At 34.5% G+C, this 24,570-nt stretch overlaps 1 pseudogene; it reads left to right on the forward strand.

The window, feature by feature from the left end:
* Positions 1-7,244: 7,244 nt before the first annotated feature.
* On the forward strand, positions 7,245-7,341 carry LOC119874336 (annotated as a pseudogene).
* The last annotated feature ends 17,229 nt before the right edge of the window (positions 7,342-24,570 follow it).

Consider the following 24,570-nt stretch of genomic DNA (forward strand, 5'->3'; position numbering starts at 1 on the left):
ATAAAAATCCTGAAAAATTACTATCTTAAAATGTTTGCACAATGTTGGGTATATGTGTCTATGCATATACACAATATCACATGTGTATATATATATATATACACATATTTATGCATATTAGGTATATATATACAAATGTAGATAGAGAATAGAATAGAGATATAGTTAGGTCTCCATAATGATTAATAAAGCTATAAAACCAGGAAGCCTTGGTGGCTCAGTGGTTGAGTGTCTGCCTTTGGCTCAAGTCATGTTCCCAGGATCCTGGGATCAAGTCCCACTTCAGGCTCCCCATGGGGAGCCTGCTTCTCCCTCTGCCTATGTCTCTGCCTCTCTTTCTGTGTCTCTCATGAATAAATAAACTCTTAAAAAATATAAAGCTATAAAGCCAAGTGCATTTAAAGGGAAAATTGAATTAAGCAGTACTACTAATATATAGGAATTTCCTGAATGCCTATGGTGTGTTACCAGTATGGAAGTATACTGGAACTATCTTGTAATTTATGCTGATGTTGCTTTTCTCATTGCTGCTTTTGAAAAGCCCATGTAAAGCCTGATTTCTCCATACATATTTCACCTATGGGAACAGAAGAGAAGAATTTTCCAAATTGCAAATTTTCCATACATGCACTAATCTCTTCCTAAAGGCCCAATTTACTAGTAATTCAGTATTAACATTGGAATGGACATGAAAAAGCATAGCTGGAGCAAAACAATGACCATACCTTACTTAGCCAGTTAAATCCTCAGCAGCAATAAAGATAACACAGAACTCAAAAACAGAAAAATCTTCAATCAGCACTGGGAACAAAAAAATGAAAGAGGCAAAGTGGTTTAAAATAACCTCATAACTGAAAAACCAGAAATCTAAAGACTTTCGCCTTACTCTTTCCTTCATTTTCTCAATTCTGCCCTACCGAAAGCTAAATAAACTTAATTTCATACCTGGGTTTCCTCTTAGACTATTGTTTTTGAATCTAGTTGAATTCAAATGAATGCCAATTATATATCCAAGACTGACTCTTATTCCAAGGAGGGAAAAGCGATCAGCAAATGCAATTGCACTTTCATGCTGAAGTTGTACATCCAAGTAACTGCTATTTGCAATAACCACAGAAAAGCCTATTTTCTTGATTATAGCTGTTAGTAAATGAAAACATATTTACACTTCACAAATATGTTAGGAGTTTCACAAGTCTTAAATTTCAGAGAATAATATCAAATTATCCATTTACTAATTAGCATTTGAAAAGCTATTTGCATTTGCTTGCTACTGACAAATATTTAGTTATACAAATATATAGTTATTACATATACAACAGGAAAATTTAAATATCTAAATTTCTATATGCATAGTTGTCTCTATAGTTAATCTAGAATTTATGACTCCAACATAGACTCACAAAAATATTCATGCATCCACTGATTGTCACTGGAGGTTATAGCCTAACACAGACAATATAGACAAATATACTAAGAAATTAAAATACATCAGAAACAAAAAGTGCTATGAAGAAAATTAACATGAAGTCATATGAGAACAGCTGGATGGTTAATTTTGCTGTATGGCAAACAGAACTTCACCTAACCTCACTGAAGAATGTAGAAGGATATGACTAATCAACTGCCAAGATTGATGTCAGAGGCAACCACAGAAGGTACTGCTAAAGAATTACATAAAACAGAACATCAGGATGACTTATAATGTAAATACTAACAATGTAAATACTAGCATGAATTGAATATCTGCCAACCAACTGTAGGATAATGTATAACGACTATAGCTTGAATAAGAAGAGCTGAAAATCAATTACTGTTTTGTAGCCACTTGCTGGCTATCTGTATGCACTCAGGATAATTTGTTCCTACACCACAACAAAATCAGTTAATTCTCTATTTATGAATTGGCATGTTCATTTGGGTCTTGAATTCTTCCTTTTTTTCCCCCTCTCAACAGGAGGTTAAGGAAGGTCTCTCTGAAGAGCTGACATATAATATGATATCTGAAAATCATGCAGATGATAACCAAATCTCAGGAGATCATTTCAGAGACAGAAGAGTCAGTTGAAAACAATTACTTTGAAAAATAATAACCGTCACCAATGAAATGATATCTCCTTTATCTTTGACTTTTGACTGCAATATTTTGTGTATTTAGTGTTGAAGGAGAATAATTCAGGCTGATGAAAGTAAGGCATTCTTTTTTTAAATTTCCCACAGCAGTCCACATAACTTATTCATAAGGAAAGCTTCCCTTGTGTAACTCTGGATTTTATGGTAAAATAGGTTGTCATACCCCATAATGACCTCCTCCTTGGTTCTGATTGAGTTAACTTTTCTTAAGCACCCATGCACAATGAAATAAAATATGTATAATAATACACATAATACATATATAAAACATACAATACAGATACAGATAAATAATACAATACATAACGTAATAACTATCTTCATATCCTCATAGTATAGCACAAGACCTTGACCATAAAATATGTTCAATAAGTGTATATTGAATAAATAGGTTAATTAATGACTGATTTCTGTGAGCAAAGTGTCCCAGTATTTTTTTCCACATTCTAGAGCAATCCCACAATACGCAAGACAAGGATATCTGAAAATTAAGATCTCTAAACTGTGTCCATTATGATGGGTAAAATGCACAGACATGAGTACCAATAGTTCTCAAAGAAAGCTAATCATAGGGATGGGCAACTGGGTGATGGGCATGAAAGAAGGCAAGTGATATAATGAGCGCTGGGTGTTATATGCAACCGATGAATCACTGAGTTCTACCTCTGAAACTGATAACACACTATACATTAACTGAGTTTAAATAAAATTTTCAAAAGTAAAATTTAAAAAAAAAGAAAGCTAATCATTCAAATCACCTTAAGAGCTTATTTTTTGTAATATCAGGAGACCCTGATTCAATAGATCTGATATGGGGTCACAGAAGTGGTATTATCAAGTTTAATTACCACAATTCTATGTGGTATGAATGCAGGGCCACTGAGAGGACCTCTTAGCGTGAATAGCTCCTCAAAGATTCCTCATTTCCAGATAATCTACCATTTGAGGCAGTCTTCTCTTTAAAGTGCAACATGTAAGTCTAAGAGAAGGATGTATATTAAATCATTAAAAACTTCATATGTGCTAAAGATATAGAGAGAGGGAGAGAGAGATTCTAGAGCTTTGTTCTGTAAGGTAGTTCAGTTATTTGGTAAGAGTTTGATCTTCTTTAAAAAAAAAGAGTTTGATCTTCTTGATACTTGCCTTTAAAGTTTTTTAAGGTAGGTGCAGAGAAGTATTTAGTCTAAGATTAATTTTTCCTCACTACTTAAGCAATGCTCTTCTGAATATTCCACCCTATGCACCATGAGATATAGTTTTCCACTCTGGCTGGTGGGAACATAATCTCTTCCCAGCTTTTTGTGATCTCTGTATACTGCTCCTTTTTGGACAATTCTTTCCCCAACCTCAGATAGTTTCTTCACATGCTGAAGACATGCAGGATGCCATCTATGAATCACTGGAGCTCTCTCTCTGCAATGCTCTTCATTCTCCAGTATTAGCACCTGAGAATTCTAGTTACCCTGGGCTTCCCTTAACTTCGATATTTGTCTCCTCAACTCAAAAAGACAGTTGGACTCCACCTGGTTCTCTACTTCTGCAGAGCGGCCTAGAAGCCCTATCTAGGCAGAAAGCTAGGGTAACCGTAGAAGTCACCACATTTGTTTCCCTTCTTTTAGGAACCACTGTCCTTCCTTGCCTGATAGCCAACTGTTGTTTCATATATTTCATTGAGCTTTTTAGTTCTTTCAGTTCTTTAAATTGGTTCTGTTGCTGCATCTTGGCTAGATACAGAAGTTTGTGATTTTTTTTTTCAATATTCCACTTTGGCAGAGTGGTGGGGGACAGTATTAGAGGTTTCCACTTGGCTTTACTTAATATGATAGCTTGATCACCACCAACCCCAGGTGGACTCAGTGTAAGGTTTTCTTCAACTGCCAAATATGTCAATCCCAGTTGAGCATTCAAGTATGGAGTAATGACCATAGTGAGGTCACAGACCCAAAGGACCCACTGTAGATTAGATATTGTTAAGAACCCTATTATTTCCTGCCTCCCTGCCCCTCACTTTTTCACCTCTCTAGTAGGTGAGCCATGGTGACATTTTAAAGTCTCCTGTGTTCAACAGCCCTAGAAATGTCTGGGTATTCCCCTTTCCTCACTGTATAATTATCTGAGAAAATAACCGTATGAACGGGTATTCCCCTTTCCTCACTGTAAAATTATCTGAGAAAATAACCATATGAACCTTTTGGGAAGAAGTGGGAAAATCATTATAGTATATATCTCATAATGTTGCAGGTTCTACATCCCGGAGACTGACCACCTCTACAGTCAATGGGTATTGGGTCTAAATATTGTCTCTTGTCTGTAACATTGCAAGACCATGTAATTGTATTGAGCTGACCATTCTTGGCTTCCTGTTCTTGCTTTCTTTCATTTGTTCATTTAATTTTTATTTATTTTTGACCAATAAAAATTGTAGGTGTTAAAAAACTTAATATGAATTACTTTAGTAGATTATATTAAAGAGCTCAAGGGGTACCTGGGTGGCTCAGAGGTTGAGCGTCTGCCTTTGGTTCAGGTCATAATCCCAATGTCCTGGGATCAAGTCGTGCATCGGGTCTTCCCACGGAGAGCCTGCTTCTCTCTCTGCCTATGTCTCTCCGTTTCTGTGTGTGTCTCTCTCTCATGAATAAATTTTTAAAATCTTAAAAAAAAAAGAAGGATCTTGGGAAAACTGGAAGGGTGACAAAAGGCTGCAAAGGAAACCCAGAAAGAATAAAAGGAAAGCACAAACAAATGCAGACAAGAAAACAATTTACCAGAATCCAGGATAGCCCTCAATTTTTTCTCTTTGATGTTTAAGCTAAATAGTGAAAATCTAAAGAGAATAGAATGACCAAACCAGTGGAGATTGCTGATTTGCTCTATCTTACCATACTCAAATATTCATTCATGCATCAGATACTATCTACAAATTGACCAAAGCATAGCAGAGGGTGAGTGAAGCTGTAAATGTTGATAATTCTGTTTCGTCAAAAGTACCGAATTTCATTTACCATGCTCATTTAGAGAAGAATGCCATCTCAAAGCTGCATCAGTCACACTAAGGAAGAAGCTAATGTTCATTCAGACTGAGAAGATACCTGAAGAAAGATTGATAAATGCTGCTTTATTAGGATTCTCTTTAAAATTCATTTCTTCTTCATCAGTGATTCACTGCTTTTTTTAAATTTTTATCCTGATTCTTAGGTTATCTCAATAAGCATTTGAAGAACTTTCACTCAGTAATAAAAGGAAATAATGTCTGAAACCACTTCTCTTAAATCATTGTTGATGCTTGAAATTGTACTGAAGCAGTTCTCTTTAGCCTCCCTACCTTGTAAAGAAGGTATTTCATACTGAACATGCAATAAAATCACAAGGGACACTTTAAATTTTGTGTACCTCAGTTTCCCATTCCCTTTCTGCAAACTGATAATAAAAATATATTCTACTTAATAATTGTTTTTATACTCAGACTGTGAAGGCAACTTAGAGAACACCTAATTCAGTCCTTCTATTTTGCAGATAAGTAAGGTAAATTCATGAAAAATGTAATTTTGCAGGTAAATAATGAAGTCGAATTCATAAAATGAATTGTCCAAGGTCACATACCAAGTTGGAGGCAGAGTAAAGGTGATATTAATGGCAAAGCCATACTCAATTCAAGATACTTTCTTATCTCTAGAATTAAATTTATATATTTTAAGCCATTTACTGCATACTAATAACTGCAAAGCAATACTGAGAACAGAGCCATATTTTAACAGAGCAGTGAGGCGAGTGATTGCATTCAGTTTCAAGGTAATGGCTTTTGTTTTTACTAAATGATGATAGGACTTGCATGTTAGAAAATAGAAGAGCAGTTAAAAAATACGTTTATCAAATTAATTGCCAATATATACATATGGCATAACAGTTTTGGTGGTGGTATATTTTTAGTTTGAATGGCAATTGTCTAAGCCGTGTTTTGGTGTACTTTTATTTTCAAAGGCCCTATTTTTAAAAAATTATGTTTATGATAGAACTTCATATTAGTTTTAGCCATAAAGTTCTTCGGATTTCAAAAAGATTTGATAGCTCACTGAAATTTTTATCACACTTCATAATAGATGTTATGACAATCCACTTGATACAGTACAGAATATCCATGGGCTGAGTAATAGGCACAAACTTAAGTAAAGGCTATAGACATTTAAGAGATTTGGCATCATTCATTTAAAAATGTGCTAATGCTCTCACCATGAAGGAAGCTGCACTTTACGAAATTATAAAATGATTTCCCATGAGTCGTGCTAGCTCATCTGCCGTAAGTAGAAGCAGCACTTATGATATGTTTTAAAGTTTTCTTCTTGTGTCAGTGTTCCCAATTGTTTAAGTCATGAAGCCCATTACATTCCTTCTTAGATGAAGGTCAAAGCAGGTATAGAGAGGGATGCCTTGGTGGTTCAGCAGTTGAGTGTCTGCCTTTGGCTCAGGGTGTGATCCTGGAGTCCTGGGATCCAGTCCTGAGATGGAGTCCTGCATGGGGATTGAGTCCTGCGTCAGGACTGAGTTCTGCATCGGGCTCCCCAAGGGGAGTCTGTTACATCTCCCTCTGCCTATGTCTCTGCCTCTCTCTATATCTCTCATGAATAAATGAATAAAATCTAAAAAAAAAAAAAAAAAAAGGCAGGTATAGAAAGAATCAGGAAGGACTTTTTTCCAAAATGATAAATTCCTGGATTCCTGGTTTGGTTTTCTTTTTTAAGATTTAGAGATATGTGTTGCAGGAGAGACACATAGAGAGAGGCAGAGACAGCAGCAGAGGGAGAAGCAGGCTCCCCACGGGGAGCCCGATGCAGACTTGATCCCAGGACCTCAGGATCATGCCCTGAGCCAAAGGCAGATGCTCAACCACTGAGCCACCCAGGTGTCCCAAATGCCTGGGCTTTTAAAACCAATTCTAAAAGTAATGCATGAATGTCTGTTATATGAAGTGAATTTAACCTCATGCAGGATTTAATCCAGCTTCAGCCTGTTTGCAAGGATGAGTTATACCTCAGAGCTGTCCCAAAAAAAGGCAAGGGGTCTAAAGTAAAATGAGAGCTCTAATAAACACATAAAATTAAAGATAATAATTATGTGCTTTCTTCAGCAATACATATGCAAAAATTGAACAATACAGAGAACTAGCACAGCCTCTGCACAAGGATGACATGCAAATAAAGATTATGAATTTTGGCCTTTGCCAGTCTTTTCACCCACACCTATATCCTTCAGAGTTCCAGATGGACTACTTATCCATACTGTTTCAGATACATTGGCCTACCCAGTAGAAGCCCTGGAAAATGGTATAATTTCAAATCAGCCATCAGGTAGTCAGATGGACTCCTGAGCAAATGATCCATTATTGCCTCAGACTTGTTAGCTTTGGAACAACCTTAAAACCAGTGGCACTCTCCCTTCTAAAGACGGAGTTCAAGTTCCCATTTCCTTCATCACTCAGTGTTAAGACCAAAATACAGGAGGTCCTCAGTGCTAACTGAAAGGCTTTAGGGATGTTAAAAGTTCTTACTTCTTTGTAAACATCTACATTTAGAGATTCCTTTTATGATCTTTTCTTTAGGATTGCTTAGTGCTCTCATTTTCTAGTCTCTCTTCTCCCATGCATCTGGGGCAGCAGGATGAGTTAGTGCTTTCTACAACCAAGGAGGAAGATTCTCACTTTTAGAGGGCTAAACAGGGATCAGAATGAGAAAAGAGGATATGAAGTGAATACCTTAGGCTAATTATCCTAGGCTTCATGGAATAGTATCCATAGGAATGATATTAAGAAAAGTCAGTGAAGGTAAGCTACTCTTTCAAGAAAGTCAGAGAAACAAGGGCTGGAGATGAGACAGGTAAATTAAAATGTAAAGGATCAAAGTATAGAATTGTTCTACTCTGCTTTATTCCTAAAGTAAAGATTACTCAAATGAGTTAATTTGCTGAGAGGGAAAAATTAGTAAGAACAGACAGTTGGAAGGTAGAAAATCAGGAGTGTAACTGACAACTTCCTAGAAGAGCCTATATGGGAATAGACCAAAAGTATAGATAAAGAAGTCAACCTTAAAATGGAAGAATCTTTCTTCTTCTAAGCCTAGGGATAAAAAGGGAAACTAATGGGCCCCTGGTGGCTCAGTCAGTTGAGCATCTGACTCTTGATTTTGGCTCAGGTCATGATCTCAGGGTTGTGTGATTGAGCCCCACCACTTTGGGCTCCACAGTGGATGTGGAGCCTGCTTGGGATTATCTCTCTCCCTCTCTTAAAAAAAAGGAGGGTTAGAATTAAACAGAAAAATTGTGATGGTGAAAAAGAGAAGTGTACACAAATCTCTCAGTAAAATAAGAACTAAGTTTATCTGCTAAATGTGAGCTAGGTCCTGAAGACATTGAGGACTTACCAAATATGGAAAAGTTTAGGTATATTTGACCTAAGGAGGTAATAGAGAATTGTCAAGGGACTGAATTAACAGTTCACTAGTAATAGCAAGAACCTACATAGGGTTAGAGAGCTTGAATTTTTAATGCATTTACTCAATGTAATTTTATGACCAAGTGTTGGATCCTAAGAAGGAGAACTGATGAAGTGATTGACTGGTTGCCTAGATTTGGGGCAGGGGGTGGGGGATAAAAGGTCTAGGCAGAAACTTCTGGGTAATAGCAAGAGTGCAGTGGCATTGGATGACCACCGAATCCATGTTGGGTGATAGAATGGGAAAGGATTAGAAAGAAAGAAGAACCAAGTTGCTGGATGACATACTGAAGGCTACATGCAAGAAAAGCAAAGAGCTGGGAGAAGTAGCAGTCAGGGAGTTTAAATCAAATGAGGATATCTTGTTGATAGGCAATACATACATGTCCTGAAGCCAGACTTTCAGGGGCCAAATCCTAGCTCTACCTCACTAACTGTGGAGCTGGGGTAATTAGGACTGTTTTTGAGAACCCATAAATGACTACATGTAAACTATTTAAGTCAGGGTCTCCAATATAGTATCTACTTGATAAATTATCTATCACTATATTCCAGAGTTTGCCATTGTAGAAGTAGCATAACCCCAAATGGTGAAGCATAACTCAAAATGATGAGGTATAATTTCAGATGATGTATGGTTTTGCTGATGGAGAGGCATCACTGAAAATAGATGGCTTTATGTTATCAGAGAGCTGAAGTTCAGTGAAGGTAAAAGTCAATGGGTTTAAGGAAATACTTTATATTCTATTTTCTGGAACTCTACTATCAGTAAATAGGGATGACAAAGGATGCATTAATGTTGATAAATGGAGGAGTATTTAGTTGGAAAAAACCTAAATTACTGTTTCCTTTTCAGATTATTCTTACATTTGGATTCCTCAAAACATCAGCATTATATATGCATACCTGTCAAAAGACACATGTAATTAGTTCAAAATGAAAACTTTCACATTTCTGAGTTGTCCTGTCTCAATACTGGAATGCCCTCTTTGCACTGTCCTGCCAAGATTTAGGAGAGTTCTGAGCAAGTCGACTTGCAAGATCATGAAACTCTCTCATTTAAACTGAGATGTGAGTTTGACATGCTTCTTAATAAAATATTATGAGAATTTAATTCCAATTATGGGTTAATATATATCTTGGATGCATCTCACAAAATTAAAATGGAATTGATATACTAATTAGTTTCAGCAAATCACCATAGTACCATCTATACCTACTGGCATACTAAATATCATCTCATGAGCAGAATGACAAGAGAAGCACTTCCAATCAGAACCTCATATGATTTCAGTGTGATTTTATCCAATTGATTAATTGTATAATGTCCTTTTGTGTTTATTTTTCCAACAAATAGGTATCTAGTATTACAGCATATGTTAGTTGCTACCAGGAATAAGTGATAAAAATTGGAGCAAAACTTCCTACCTTGAAACTTACATCTATGGTAGGGGCAGACAAATATATATATACTATATATATATATACTAAAATACAGGCCAGAATGGATAAGTGGGAATACTAAAGAAGAAGCAATTGATTCCACAGGTGAGGTTCATAGAGGTGACATAAACACAAACATTCATAGGGTAGAGACTCTCCACACTAATGACCAACACGAGATTAAACATGTGAGGGTATGACTTGGCGAACATTTATATGAGTCGGCACGTGTCCTTGCAAATTCCTAGCCTATTCAACAGCCCTCTCTGTTGACCAATACTGTGTGAAATTCACACATTTTAAAACACTTCTTAAAAAGTACTGCCATCTCTGGCCTCACCTTTTTATTTTATTTTTTTAAATTTAATTTGACTTTATTTCATCATGATAAGTGTACTCTTTAATCCTCATCCTATATTTCCCTCATCCACCCACCCACCTCCTCTCTGGTAACCATCAGTTTGTTCTCTATAATTAGCAGTCCATTTCTTGGTTTGTCTCTTTTTTCTTTTGCTTATTTATTGTGTTTCGTTTTTGTTTGTTTCAAGTTTTTTTATTTAAATTCTAATTAGTTAACATGTAGTGTAATATTAGTTTCAGGAGTAGAATTTAGTGATTCATCACTTACATACAATAGCCACTGCTCATCACAACAGGTACCCTCCTTAATACCCATCACCCATTTAATCCATCCCCCATCCAACTCCCTCCAACAACTCTCAGCTTGTTCTCTATGAGTTAAGAGTCTTGGGGTGCCTGAGTGGCTCAGTCACTTAAGTGTCCAACTCTTGATTTCAGCTCAGGTCATGACCTCAGGATCATGAGACTGAGCCCTGCATTGGGCTCTACATTGGGCTTGGAGATTTTCTTTCTCCTTCCTTATCCCTTTACCCCCACCCCGAAAAAGTCTATTTTATGGTTTGCCTCTCTCTCCTTTCCCCTTATGTTCACCTGTTATGTTTCTTAAATTTCACACGAGTGAAATCATATGGTATTTGTCTTTCTCTGACTGACTTATTTCACTAAGCATTATACTCTAGCTCTATCCATGTTGTTGCAAATGGCAAGACTACATATATATATATATATATATATATATATATATATATATATATCCATTCACATATTGATGGACACTTAGGCTGCTTCATAGTTTGACTATTCTGAATATTGCTGCAACAAACATAAGGGTGCATGTATCCACTTGAATTAGTATTTTTGTATACTCAGGAGGTAAATACTCAGTAGTGCAATTACTGGATCATAGGGTAGTTCTATTTTTAATTTTCGAGGAAACTCCATACTGTCTTCCAAAGTGGTGGCAATAGTTTGCATTCCCACAAAAGTCATTTTTCTCTACATCCTCACTAATGTTTGTGGTTTCTTATATATTTTTTTATTTTAGCCATTCAGATAGACATGAGGTAGTATCTCATTGTAGTTTTGATTTGCATTTCAATTATTATTGATGCTGAGTATCTTTTCATGTGTTTATTGATCATCTGTATGTCTTCTTTGAAGAAATGTCTGTTCATGTCTTTTGCCCATTCCTTATTGGATTATTTGGGTTTTTTTTTTATGTTGAGTTGTATAAATTCTCTATGTATTTTGGATACTAACCCTTTATCAGATACACCATTTGCAAAGATCTTCACTCATTCAGTAGGTTGTCCTTTAGTTTTCTTGATAGTTTCCTTTGCTATGCTAAATCTTTTTATTTTAATGTGGTTCAAATAGTTTATTTTTGCTTTTATTTTCCTTGCCTCAGGAGACATATCTAGAAAAACGTTGCTAAGGCTGATGTCAGAAAGATTACTGCTGGTGGTCTCTTCAAAGATTTTGATGATTTCCTGTCTTATATTTAGGTCTTTAATCCATTTTGAGTTTATTTTTTTAATGGTGAAGAGAGTGGTCCAGTTTCATTCTTTTCCATGTACCTGTCCAGTTTTCTCAGCACCATTTGTTGAGGAGACTTTTTCTTATTGTATAACATTCCTCCTTTGTTGAAGATTAATTGACCATATAATTATGGGTTTATTTCTGGGTTTTTGTTCTATTACACTGATCTATGTGTCTATTTCTATGCCAATATCATACTGTTTAATTACTACTGCTTTCTGCTTCTGCAATATAACTTGAAATCTGGTACCTGATACCTCTAGCTTTGTTTTGTTTGTTTGTTTGTTGTTTTGTTTTGTTTTGTTTTTTAAGACTTCTTTGGCTATTCAAGGTCTTTGCAGATCCATACAAATTTTAGGATTATTAGTAGTTCTGTGAAAAATGCCATTGGTATTCTGATAGGGATTGCATGAAATCTGTAGACTGCTTTGGATAATATAGACATTTTAATAATATTTGCTCTTCCAATACATGAGCAGGAAATGTCTTTCCATTTGAGGTTTAATTTTTCTTTCATCACTGTTTTATTTTTCAGAGTATAGGTCTTTCACCTCTTTGGTTACGTTTATTTATTCCTAGGTGTTTTACTGTTTTTGGTGCAATTGTAGATGGGATTGTTTTCCTAATTTCTCTTTCTACTGTTTCATTGTTAGTGTATAGTAATGTAACAGATTTTTTTACATTGATTTTGTATCCTGCAACATTACCAAATTCATCTATCAGTTCTAGTAGGTTTTTGGTGCTGTATTTAGGGTTTTCTATATACAGTATCATGTCATTTGCAAATAGTGAAAGTTTTCCTTCTTTCTTACTAATTTAGATGCCTTTTATTCCTTTTTCTTGTCTCATTTCTGTGTCTAGGACTTCCAGTACTATGCTGAATAAAAGTGGTGAGAGGGGACATCCTTCTGTTGTTCCTGACCTTAGGAGAAAAACTGTTTTTTTTACCATTAGGTATGATGTTGGCTGTGGGTTTTTCACATAAGGACTTTGTTAATGTTGAGGTATGGTCCCTCTAGACCTCCTTTGTTGAAGGTTTTTATCATGAATGGATGTTGTACTTCATCAAATGCTTTTTCTACATCAACTGAAATAGCCATATATGGCTCTTATCCTTCCTTTTATTAATGTGATGTATCATATTGATTGATTTGTGAATATTAAATCACTCTTGCAACTCAGGTATAAATCCCATTTGGTTGTGGTGCAGGATTTTTAAATATATATTGTTGGATTTGGTTTACTTATATTTTATGGAGGATTTCTGCATCTACATTCATGAGAGATATTGGCCTGTAGCTCTCTTTTTTTGTGGTCTATCTGGTTTGGGTATCAGGGTAATAATCATCTCATAAAATGAATTTTGAAGTTTTCCTTCCCTTGTATTTCTTGCAATAGTTTGAAAAGAATGGGTCTTTTTTTTTTTTTTTTTTTTTAAAGAATGGGTCTTACTTCTTTAAACATATGGTAGAAATCACCAGTGAAGCTGTCTGTTTGATCCTGGACTTTTATTTTTCGGGAGTTTTTTGATTACTGATTCACTGTTGTTGCTAGTAATCACTCTGTTCAAATTTTCTATTTATTCCTGATTCAGTTTCAGTAGGTTATATGTTTCTAGGAATTTATCCATTTCTTCTATGTTGAAAATTTGCTGGCATATAGGTTTTCATAAATATTCCGTTAAAAATGTTTGTATTTCTGAGGTGTTAGTTGTTATTTCTCCTCTTTCATTAGTAATGTTATTTATTTGGGTCATGTCTCCTTTTTTGTAATGAATCTTGCTAGAGGTTTATTGATTTTGTTAATCTTTTCAAAAAACCAGCTCTTGGTTTCATTTATCTGTTCTATTGTGTGTTTTTTGTTTTTTGTTTTTTTGGTTTCTATATCATTTATCTCTGCTCTAATCTTTATTATTTCCTTGCTTTTTTAGAGTTTGGGTTTTAATTACTCTTCTTTTTATAGCTCCTTTAGGGGTAATGGTAGGTTGTTTATTTGAGATTTTTCTTGCTTCTTGAGGTAGGCCTGTATTACTATAAACTTCCCTCTTAGAACCACTTTGGTTGCATCCTGAAGACTTTAGATTGTTGTATTTTCATTTTCATTTGTTTCCATGTAATTTTTTTATTTCTTCTTTGATTTCTTGGTTGACCTATTCATTGTTTAGTAGCATGTTGTTTAACTTCCATGTATTTGTAGTCTTTGCATACTTTTTCTTGTGGTTAATTTCTAGTTTCAGTGTTGTAGTCAGAAGAGATGGATGCAGTATGATTTGAGTTTTTTTTTTTTTTAATTTGTTGAGACTTGTTTTGTGGGCTAATAGGTGATCTATCCTGGAGAATGTACCATGTGCACTTAAAATGAATGTGTATTCTGCTATTTTAGGATGGACTATTCTGAATATGCTATTAAATTCATCTGGTCCAGTGTGTCATTCAAAGCTGCCATTTCCTGGTTGACTTTGTTGATTTTCTGTTTGGATGATCTATCCACCAATGTAAGTGGGGTGTAAAGTACTCTACTATTCTTGAATTACTATTGATTATTTCTTTTATGTTTTTTATTAACTGCTTTATGTATTTGGGTACTCCCATTTGGGGCATATAAGTATTTATATTATTATAACCTCTCATTGGATTGTGTCCTTTTTTGTCTCTTGTTACAGTCTTTGTTTTTCTATTTGGGGGCACCTGGGTGGCTCGTCAGTTAAGCCTCCATCTTGGTTTTAGCTCAGTTCATGATCTCAGGATCCTGGGATCAAGATCCATATCAGAATGCACTCAGTAGAGAGTCTACTTCTCCGCCTCTCTCTCACTCTTCCATTGCCCCTTCCCCTACTCTTGCTCACTCACTCTCTCTCTCTCTCTAATAAATAAATGTGAATAGATAGATAGATAGATGATAGATAGATAGATAATAGATAGATGATAGATAGATAGATAGATAGATAGATAGATAGATAGATAGATAGATGATAGATAGATGATAGGTAGATGAGTATTGCTACCTTGGCTCTCTTTTGGCATCCATTTGTGTGATAAACATTTCTACATCCTTTCACTCTCAATGTGCATGTGTTTTTAGGTCTGAAATGAGTCCCTTGTAGGCAGCATATAGATGGATCTTGGTTTTTTTATTCACTCTGTTGGCCTGTCTTTTGATTGGAGCATTTAGTTCATTTACATTCAAAGTAATTATTGATGGATATATATTTACTGCCATTTTGTTACTTTTTTTATGGTCATTTCTATAGATTTTCTCTGATCCTTTATTCTCTTGCTTTCTTTCATGGTTTGTTGGCTTTCTTTAGTGACATACTTGTATTCCTTTCTCTTTATTCTTTAAAAATTTCTTAGTGTTTTTGGTTTGTGGTTATCATTAGGTTTTTTTGTAACAACTTCTGCATATAGCAGTCTATATTAAGTTGTTGGACACTTAAGTTTAAACCCATTCTTTACTCCTCCCCCTCCCCACATTTTAGGAATATGGTGTCATATCTTAGATCCTTTTATTTCATGAATCCCTTGACTGATTTTTATGGAAACACTTACTTTTACTGCTTTTGTGTTTTTTACTTTACAAACTATCAATATGGTCTCCTTTCCACTCAAAGAGTCCCCCTTAATATTTCTTCTATAGCCAGTTTGGTAGTCATGAACTCCTTTAATTTTTGTCTGAGAAATTCTTTTATCTCTCCATTCTGGATAATAGCCTTGCTGGCTATCAGGTATTCTTGGCTGCAGATTTTTCCCTTTTAATACTTTGAATGTATCATGCCATTCTCTTCTAGGCCCCCTACTTTTAGATATGAGTGTATAGACAGTAATAGGCAACTTGCTTTATAAATTTGATTTGAATTTTTGATATTATAATTATTTTATTCAAATATCAGAATAATATCTCATTTTAAGCATCAGTCTTGGCACTTAAAATTTTTTTAATAATTTATGTCCAAATACAGCATGTAAATATCATTATATACACCATTAATATTTGAATGAATGTCAAGGATTTGTACATAAGTTTTTAGTTGACAACTTTTTTTTTTTTTTTAATTTTACCCATTTATTCATGAGAGACACAGAGAGGCAGAGACACAGGCAGAGGGAGAAGTAGGCTCCACGCAGGGAGCCCGACACGGGACTCGATCTTGGGGCTCCAGGATCATGCCCTGGGCCAAAGGCAGACACCAAACCGCTGAGCCACCCAGGGATCCCCCAGTTGACAACTTTAGATTTAGTTGCCAAATTTTAGTTGCCAGCTTAAAAAAGCTAATGTGTATTCTGTCTCTTAATCATAGGAAAGGAGCTATTTAAAAATTCCAGAAAGGAGTGATTTATGTAAATAGTCTGGGGGCAGTTCTGTTGTTTTTTTCCTTCTATCACAGCCTCCTTTTTATTCAGTCATAAGATTGTTTAGTCAATCCCAGCAGAGGAATTGCCAAGTGCTTACAAGTTATATGCTTTCTTGCTGTACAAAACCAATGCTATAAAATTCCCATTCTACCCTGTATAACCTTTCTCCTCCATTTTCAGAGACTCTGCTTTGCATTTCCATGACCTCTTCCAGATAGGGGACATGCTGACAAGCTCAAATCCATTATTCACTGATCATAATATATTGGAGTCTTAATATGTCAAATGTCATACCATGCCCAGAAGAAATCCACATCTAGATTTCTTTACATTCCAAAAACTAAACTTCTGCTTTCATTATCTAGCAATGTTATTGCAGATTTCAACCTGATGTCATCCTTTGATGTTACCTGATCTTTTCTCTTTCAACAGTGTAATTGCTTCTTACTTATAAATTCAGACAGAAATTGGCACCCTGATTCTTATGCCAACTCCCACTTCTGGATCTGTTTAACTCATATCAAAAACTACTGAAGGTTTTGTTTTAGCTTTTTAAATTATAACCAAAAATTAAAAATCAAATATACATTCCTATTTAATCCGAAGACAAAATAATGCTCCTGAAAGAATTAGAAAGATTTCCCAAATTCAATAGAATTGGAATTCCAAAGTGTCCAAAATATTAATGAAGTTATTAGAGCACATAATTAAAAACTTTAATTATGTTATAATGGTTTTTGCTAATAAAACATAAAGGGGCAAGCAGAAAGACCTCTTACTATGTTTACTTACAAAATTGTAAGCAAAAAACAAAACAAAACAAAACAAAATTGTAAGCAGTTATATCAGGAAAATGGTTAGTTAATGGCTCTTCAACCTGAAATCTGTCATGAAAATTATACCTGGGTGGCTTCCCAAGTGCACATCTCCATAAAGATAACGCAATGAGTCTTGCTATGTCTTAGAATTGAGGAGTTCAGAGCTACTAAAGATTAGTCCTCATTTTCCTCCACAAAAAGCACCAGTGAGAACAGCCCTCCTCTACCTGAGTATATAATAAAAGAAAGATGTATCTTTTAGATTTGCAAATATATTTGTAGGATGTGCTACTTCAATACCTCATACTCTTCTCGCTACAAAAAAAAAAAATCCCTTTATCAAATAGAACAGGGAGACTGGCACTGATTTGACTGCTTCCTTAGTCTGGATTTATATTAACCTCTCGTCAAAGCAAAGGGAATAATTCTCAAACATTTGTGGTAATAGGGAAGAATACTGAATAACCTAGACATTTGATGTTTTTGGTTGTCCCTAGATAAAGAACTTAGAGTGTATTTGTCCTAATGGGGCCAGAAAAATAATTTTAATCTTTTTACATTAAAATTAAAACTAATGGTAAGTATTGATAGGGGAGTAAGATGTTTAGTTACTTGTTAAGTGCTCAGGTAGGAGTGAGTTCCCATGCTCTTACCTATGGGCCACAAGTGCTAATAGAAACCAAAGACAAAAAAAGAAAAGGAAAACTCACATACCCTAAATTAGTCGCAGTTGTTTCCACGGAGTAATCTATAGAAAAATTAAAAAATGGACTGCTTTAGTTTTGTTTTTTTTCCCTTTCAAGTTTATTTGAAGGCTGTGGTAAGACAGTGGAATATTTGAATGAACAGACACTTGAAGTATGGAGGAAAATGAAAAGATTTAAAAATCCACATTTGAATAGTCCCTTCAATTAGTAATTACTAGAATATAACTACTTAGTTGATTTTAATGAAGATATTTTAATTTGATTTGGTCTTGACTTCCAGATTTTGATGTATATACCTAATTCACTAATATTCAAAAGATACAATACAAATCTATTCTTATTTATATATCTATATATAATTATTTACTTATATATTTATACTTTATATACATAATTGTATGTTTTATAACTTACTATTATATATGTAATTTAATTACTTAAATTTATATATATATACACACACATATATATATGTAACTTATCATTTCATTTCTCACAACTGCCATTTGACCTTCTGCCCTCTAAGTATACTAGCACAGAGAAAAATCAAATCCTAGAGATGTATACAATCAGGATAAAATGAAATTCACTTTCTTTTTTCCTTCCCATGCAGGCATACTTTACTCTCCTGTTATTTTTTAGTCTAGATACCATGGGAATAAAAGCAATCATAGACCATGCAGTCAGCAAGTACAGAACACTAAACAAACACTTAAGATTATGACTAAAAGGTTTGGTCAAAAATAATCTTCCCTTGTGGCTTTTACTATCTCCTAACATTCCTATGATATCATTTACTATAAAGTTCATCTACCCAGATTTTCATCTAAATTCAATAGCTCAAACATCTATGACAAAACAAAAATAAAACCATCACAGCCTTTTGAATCACAATCAAACTTATTTCTTTTAATACTGCTGATTATGGCAGTAGACATAGTTTCTCCTAAAAGGATTAACATACACCTGAAAATAGATCATTGTACCCAAAGATCTGCAGAAGTTATCCATTTTTTTCTGTTTCTACTATCAAGGTACCTTCTTCATCACATGTGCCCACACACCACCCTCTCTGTACCTTCCTATGTTGGCTAATACCATCAGCATCCTCTTGAAGACTGAGACTTCAACCTCACCAAATACTGTGTCTTTTCTCTCATAAATTCTGTCCGCATTCTACTTTTATCTTTCCAGCTTAAGTCCAAGCATCCATTATCACTCCCATCTGAAATATATTAACAACTATGCGGTTAGTTTTTGTTTCTAATTTCTCCCCTTCTGATTCATCCTGTGTTTTGCTGCCACCAGTTGCATCCTTAAAACAATGGCTTATAGATTCCCTTTTCAAAATTCCTACATGGTTTTCCATTAAATACAAAATAAGGGACACCTGGGTGGCTTAGTGGCTGAGCATCTGCCTTCAGCTCAGGGCGGCTCAGGGCATATCCCGGGGTCCCAGGATCAAGTTCCACATCAGGCTCTCCACAAGGAACCTGCTTCTCCCTCTGCCTATGTCTCTGCCTCTCTACGTCTGTCATGAATAAATATATAAAATCTAAAAAAGTTAAAAGTAAATAAATAAATACAAAATAAAATGCAATCTCCTCAACCTGGAAATCAAAGCCTTCTACAACGTGGACTTGGTTTTCTTTTTTTTTTTTTTTTTTTTTGACTTGGTTTTCTTAACAACTATTTGCCACTAGACACAAAATGGACACGCACACATACACATATCCCATACTCTTTCCATTCCTTCAGTCTACACTTTGCTGTGTGGCTTTTATTAAGCTATTATCACAACTGTAAAGTTCCACTTCTTCCTAAGCCCTCTCCCTTCCTCAATAACCGGTTCAAATGCTACTTTTTCTCATCTCCATTAGTTCAAATAAATCTTTTTCTTGCATTTCCATTTTCCTTTATTTGTACTTCTATTTTGATACTGAGTATAATTTCTCCTATAATGTATTTGGACATATCCATGTACCTTATATGTGGATTATTGAGTTTCTTAAAAGCTGGGAACTATGCCATAGTAATCTTGATCAATTAGTGTTCTAAAAATAGTGTTTATTAATTTCTATTTCAGAAAAGTTATTGGGCAATGATATTTTCCAAATAAGGAAGATGAGAGAAGAACTTTATTTTAATTTGTTGATATTTTGGCTAATTATAAAATACGAACTGGAGTACAGGATAGGGCAAAGGTTAGATTAATGCAACTGTGGAAATACTTAGAAAAAAAAGAAAAAAAGAGGTGCCTAATTATTTGACTCTTTATGAATTTTTTTTCAGTAAAATATAACTGAGTTCAGCTATTCTTCCTTTCCATGTAAGACAGAAAAAAAAGTCTATTTAATTTAAAATGCATCAGTCTCCTGACTACTTCTGTTTCTCCAACAATGTTGCCAGTGAAGAGCATATCACAATTAAGGATAGAATGGATTTAAAATCTGAAGCTGAGGAAGAATATTCAACAAACACATGAATTATTCTTATTATACTACTTCTACAAGTCAGTTATGAAAAAATATTATTTCTGGGGCACCTGGATGGCTTAGTTGTTTAAACATTTGACTTGATTTAGGCTCAGGTCATGATCTTGAGGTTGTAAGATTCTCTCTCTCTCTCTTCCTCTCAAAAAAAAAGATTTTTAAAGAAAGATTATTATTTCTTCAATTTCTTTATTTCTTGCGTCTTTAGTTATTAAAAGTTCTTAATGGATTAAACCAAGGTTGACTTCTACAATATTTGAATATAACTCATTCTTCCATTTGCAGCCAAAAATCCAATTTTCATGAACATTTTCAAGTTTAACCCCTCTGGGTTAAGGCATACAGTTTATTGAACTTAACTAAAAATATAGTTTTCTAGAATCATAAAGTTAGATAATGATTAATTCACTAATTTTAGAGAATTTGGTGTTTATTCAAAACATGTTTCTTGATTGATTAATAGGGATAATTTTATTCATTTTAAAAATGAAAATCATACAGTCACAAGAACAGAGAAAACTAAGCATTATTATCACACAATGAATCGTCATAGCACATCCAACCTCAAAACACCTTTGTAACTTTAAGAATCTAGGTGACTTGCTTGTATCAGCTACTATATCTAATGTAGGTCCCATATTTTGGAGAATATATTTTCTGGATTTTTATTTTTTGGTAGGGGGTAAAGGGGACTGCAGTGTGGCTCAAAATTGCATAAATCAAGTCTCTTATGGAGTTTCAGTTGAATGCATAGGCCCTTCCCCGGCATAGAGAAAACTAGCCATTGTGACATTGGGGGGTATTTTGTCACTTAACAACCTACTGTAGAAGTAAACAAGAAAGTAAATTTTTCATGTCTTTTTTTCCCTAAGTATTTCACTGAGACCTACAAACCATTATATTGTAAATATATCCTTTGGCACATAACCAATATATTTCTTTGAATCTCTAACTCCAGTAACTTCTGTCTTTGTTGAGAGGACAGCATGTTACCAGTGCCTTCAGTGGTCTATAATTTATCTGTATGACGTTTTGCAGTACAGAGAATTGTCTACAGGTCTTTCATACCTCTGATTTAGAGCAAAATAAGGGCTATATACAATGCAAATTTTAACACCTGCTATTATGAAGGGAATAGAAATGAGCTCAAAAGGCTGTAATTTTTTTAAATAAGGAATTGAATTGATCTCAAAGTAGAATAAGGGAGTTAGAATTATCAGCTCAGCCTTTAAAAAGCAATGAAAAGTGAATGATAAACTAAGACAATCATTTGTACTATTGCTTTATCAACTTTCAGCTTTGGAAGGGAACTGTTGGAGAGAGCACTGGATTCTGTAAAATGAAACAGTACTTCCCAAAAAGGGCTGTTAAAAGGATTCAATGAGATTACATTTCTAAAGCACATATCCTGACACATATGAAAGGAAAAAATAATAAATAGCAGCTGAGAGAAGTAATAGCAACAGTAATCAGAAGATCAGGACTCCAGTGTCATTTTCATCACCTACTATTGGCCTTGAGCAGGTCACTTAACAGGTCTGATCCTCAGAATCTTCACAGACAAAAATAAATTATAACTCCTACTGTACAAACCTTCCCCATATTGTTGTGAAATCAAGCAAGAAAATTATATGGAAGTATCTTGAAAAGTACAACTAGTTGGAGAAATATCTCATTACATACATGTAATAGTTCAACATCACAACCAATAAAGAACACATTTCTAATGCATCTCTGGAATATAATCATTCAGATCATGCTTGCATATCAGAGTAATTAGTAACTCACTACTTATAGTTCCAGACAGCTTGTGGCAAGCAAGGACACGCCCATAGACATTGAAGCATTTGTATAATTTCCTTATCCCTCTTCTTTCTAAGTTGGCTCATGACCTGCCTTAGTGGGTAATCAATGGTATCTAGAGTTAGAAAACAAGGTAAGAGTTCCAGGATCGAGTCCTGCATTGGGCTCCTCCAGGGAGCCTGCTTCTCCTTCTGCCTATGTCTCTGCCTTCTCTCTGTGTCAATGATCCATTATGGAGCTGTTTATGCATAGAAAAAAGTGCTGCTCTTCACCTTAAACGTAAATAATTACACTAAAACCTATCCCCACATAGAACCTTGCTCTAAACATTACAAGAATTGAAACATGGTTGATGAATAAAACATTTAGAATACAGAATATTAGAACGAACATATTTCTTTTTAGCTGATGTCGTGGTAAGTAATAGCCTCAGATTAAAACACAAAAATATAATTGTCAAATAACTATAACGTAGAAGGAATACATAATAGTATGTTGCTATTGTGTTATTAAAAGTCACCTAAATGTTATGCTATTTATATGATTACATGCTGGATGAGAACATTTATTTTACAAAGTCCCTCCATAAAAAAAAACTTGGAGTATTTAAAAAGCGCCAAATATTTTTAAATAATGCCCTACTAAGTAGAACTGAAAACTGAAAAAAGCAATGAAACCACATCAAGCCTGATCAGATACTCAAGGCTAAAGAGGATGAATGTGACTATGAATTAAAATTTCCACAAGACTAAACTTAGACAGATATCTACTTTGATCCAAAAATTTTCCTAGTATGAGGCTGGTTGTGTGATAGACAATCATGAAAGAATCTAAGGCTTTTCTAGAGATGAACATAAAAGGAGTTCAGTGCTAATGTCTTAATATTAAATATATTTGCCTTATTATTCAGAGTCAAGCAAGGTATTAATGGAATCCACAATTGAACTAAAAGTGAAACAAATTGAGAAGTTTAATTGATATTGAAGTTTGGAAGAGTTGACCAGAGTTTTGAAAGAAACTTTTAAAATTGTCATCATCAAGTAAAGATGATACATTTTGATCTGAGAAAACCCCTGACTTCCTCCAAAACCTATCCCCACATAGAACCTTGCTCTAAACATTACAAGAATTGAAACATGGTTGATGAATAAACATTTTAGAATACAGAATATTAGAACGAACATATTTCTTTTCAGCTGAAGTCGTGGTAAGTAATAGCCTCAGATTAAAACACAAAAATATAATTGTCAACATAAAATAGTATGTATTTTAAAAACAAGTTTACTGTAAAAGGAAACGAATGAAAACAGAAGTTCAATAGTCAAATTCACCAAAATTATACTAGTTTTCTATCTATACAAGTTAGGTATGCTCAAATAATTGATTTATTTCAAAACTGCCTGAAAGAAAACCAAGTTGGGTCTGGCAATTCTAATGCTACTTTCTATTTTTCAAATCTGAAATGTATACTTTTTTCCATCTGTATCAGGGGCCCTGAGTGGTATATTGCCTCATATACTAGATGTAAATACATGATAGAACCTTATATATGAAAGAGGCCTGAGAGTTCCTTATTGTGGCCTGAAGGATATTTTGGCAGCCTACAGGAGATCACATTATTCAAGAAAGGTGACTGCAGGATCTTGGTTATCATTCCAGCATTTGCCTACTCCAGCCGCCAGTCAGAGCTCATTGCTGTACATGACACACTGGGCCTATTTTCCCTCATTGGAAAAGCTCAATGACAGGCAAAGGTCAGTAGTAGAACTCAGAGATTTAAAAATAAATGACCAAGCATTTTATTCTCTCTGCGATCCACCTAATTTAATAAGGCAATATTTCACTTTGAGTGTCAAATATTAATAGAGAAGCTTTTATCTCTATCAGAAGCATGAAAAAGTTGTCTTTAGATTTTTAGATTCATATTCTTAATGCTCATTTGTCCCTGGTCAGCTGTATATCAGAGTTGGCTGCATATTAGTTCGGAGGAATGGAATTTTGAAATCACTAGGATGAGGGCTTAAGGTGACGTAACTTTAAAGAAAGACAGTCAAATCAATCATTTATGTGCAAGATGAAAGTTCCATGTTAATAAGATACTACATTGTATTGCATTTACAAACGCTTCATCTTTTCCTCCCAAAGTTCATCCACACAATACATACACACTTATAAACACATATTGTGAGTGTGTATGTTGGAAGAGAAGGAAAAAAGAGAAATAATTTATTTTTGGGAACAAAACAAATAATTTTTAAAAATTAGTATATATACTATTTTATGGAATTAGTATCTTGTGGGATGGGGGATAGCATATATTTAATCGAAGAAGGATCAGACACTGGACAACTAAATTCAAAGGCAGACAAGATAGTCAAAGAACTGGGATTAGCACTTGAATCTTGTAAGTGTAACGAAGTTTCCTTTATACTTGATTAGGTT

Source organism: Canis lupus, chromosome 12, assembly GCF_011100685.1.
Source record: "Canis lupus familiaris isolate Mischka breed German Shepherd chromosome 12, alternate assembly UU_Cfam_GSD_1.0, whole genome shotgun sequence".
Taxonomy (NCBI): Eukaryota; Metazoa; Chordata; class Mammalia; order Carnivora; family Canidae; genus Canis; species Canis lupus.